We start from the raw sequence: 2,775 nt of genomic DNA, 5'->3' as shown, positions 1-2,775 counted from the left end.
CAGCAATATTTAATACAGTGTTCTTCTAAAAATGTTTAGCAAAGGTCACGGAAATCTTACTTCCTATACAAAGTTTATCTGTAAAAGGATATATAAGAGGGACTTAAACTTAGAATTCATGGAAAGAAAATAAATCACTTCATCTGAATGTTGAAACTGTGGCTGATATTGTGCCAAGATGTTCTTTTGAAGAACTGCATACTTTTGCTCTTTCATCTGTGTGTCCCGTACAGCGTCATTGGTTGCTAGGAGGGAGGTTCAGTTGGCAGGGGAACTGGCCAAATAGTTTGCCCATCTGGCAAACTGTGAACAGCTTGGGTTTAGTTAGAACTCATGGTTGAGTTGGTTGATATGACTCTTTTCTTTTATCAGAAAACTCCTTATACTCTTATATTGATCGGCTCCTTGTGCTGTTTCTCCTTCCCCCTCTCTGAACTCTGCAGCACAACAGACTGCTGATACATTTCTTGCTTTTAAAAATAATACATTTAATGATGCACTGATGAATACAGAACTCCATTGATTTATGTTTTTTATGTTGCCTGGGTTCAGCTTTAATGTAAAAAATTAGTTTGTGTGTTAGGATTTTTAAAACTCTTTTTCTAGTTATTTTCTTTTTTTTAATATAAGAACGTGTGGACAGCTATATTTTATTATTACTGATATAGCTTTTCTTTAGGTAAAATAATTGCACAATAATTGTGTTTGGTAAAACTAAATGTTGACAATGCGTGCTTTCTGTAACTAGTTGATTTTTTTCTTTCCAATCCGTAAAGAAGACCTGTACTGTGGAAGGTGTGCCCAAAAAGGTAAGCAGAAATCAAAGAACTAGTCGCCAGTATTACTGAAATACCATGGCTTGTTCTCCATTGTGTTACATTGAGGAGATGGCTATCTTGGAAGCGGAGCATGGCCTAGCTTTCTGATGTCAGAGGTGTCTCCATAATCACTAGTGGGGTAACGATTAAAAAGCAGCAGAGGCAGAGAGATTCTTGCACTGTAGGTCTTCAGACACAGCTTCTTCTCCAGTAAGGTGAACAAAGAGCAGTAGAGTAATGATCTTACCCTACATCTCCTGAGACTAGCACTTAGAGACAGCAGTGCCTACAATCTTTCACTGCAGATATTGGAATCTGAGAATACAGAACAGAAGTAACATGTCAGGAAGTGCACTTCTATTTTGGTTGTTTTGTCTTTTAGAAAGTGAATACAATTGTATTAATAACATTTCTCAAAAGCAGCTATAAATCATTTCAACCAGCAATTTCAAAATTCTTTGGGTCATCAGTGATTGTTTGTATGAATGTTAGGATTTTCATTTAGTTTGTCAAACTTGAAAAATAAACCTATGAGTAACCAACCGCAGTAGGCACACTCATCACACTCCTTTTTAAATAGATGGACACAAAAGGAGCATCCATTCAGATAGTTTCTCTCACCACGATCCCAGGCTTGACAAAGAGGCAGTAGCCTCGAAACGCGTAGCGCTAACAACAGGAGCTCACCCCCTACCACTCAGTCTGACGGACGCTTGTACTGACTGGAGCCGAGCCCACCGCCCACTGCAACCCGACAGTGACAGCTCCGCTACAGAGCGGCTCATCTCGCACAGCCGACGGGATTCAGCCTGGCCAGCTGTCTCCTTACGGCTCCCCAAAGCCCTTGCATAACCACCTCCTGGCTTGCTCCCCTTATGTCTCCCTGATGCCATCCTCAGCCTGCTGTGATATCATATGTGTTCCAGCCACATCAGTCATTCGTGACCAAACACCAGAGCAAATTCCAAAACGTGAGTTTTTTTCTTCTTTTCTCCATACAGTTAGAGCGCTCTCAACCATCTTTTGCCAAGTATCCATTCAGATATGACATTCAACAATGTAAAGATGGAAAAGCAGATTATAATTAACAATTATATTTTGAAAAGTATACTTACTGAAAATATACTTTAGTTCTTTAGAAATTGGGATACACTATTTTGGGTAACTTAAAAGTAAATTGCATGGTGAAGGGGGACAGTGGAAATGAACCCAAACATCTTTAGAGTAATTTGACTTTCTGCACCTACGTATACACATATTGCAGTATAAGCAGTAAAAGGTCTTAACGCATGCCCTCACTTGCCTCTAAAATCTATAGGCTTTGTGAAGAATCTCATTTTAAAAGTGTATCAAAGAGGCACTAAGAGCTCAGCTTTTTTTCTATGACAGCAGAATCTTGGCAGTCTGCCAGCCCTCTAATAAAAACACAGCTGATGTTTCTGAGCTGTTGGAAACCAACTGAAACAGCATTTTAGAGTCTTTCTTGTGATTTATGAGAATCTTTGGAAAATAATTACTTCCCAGTAAGGCAGCTACAGAGGGTTTGATTTACTGTTTGTTAAGAGTATGTTAATAGTTAATAGTTCAAAGTCCATATTAAGGGTATAGGTTCCCTTTAATTTTTTTATTAATACAGTGATAGATCTTTTATGTAAGATTTGAAGTTTTTAATATTGTGTATTAATAAAAGGTGTTAATACTAGGCTTGTTCAGTGTTTGCATTTCAGTTAAACCATTTTCAAAGCAAGAAGCAGAATTGAGTGAAAGAGAGAAATTTATTGACATACACCCATACAAGACAATTACTTCAACAGTTGCACAGCATCAGTAACTTACACATATATGGGTCTATTCACTAAGCTGCCCAGGGCAGCCGAGTGAACAACCGACCCCAAGTGAAGTGAGTCGAACACTGTTCGACTATTCACTTCAGGCTTGTACGCTGATTTCAGCCGTA

The sequence above is a fragment of the Nanorana parkeri genome, unplaced genomic scaffold, assembly GCF_000935625.1.
Source record: "Nanorana parkeri isolate BGI_ZX_2015 unplaced genomic scaffold, ASM93562v1 scaffold1262, whole genome shotgun sequence".
Lineage (NCBI taxonomy): Eukaryota > Metazoa > Chordata > Amphibia > Anura > Dicroglossidae > Nanorana > Nanorana parkeri.
Note: the sequence above shows the minus strand (reverse complement) of the source record.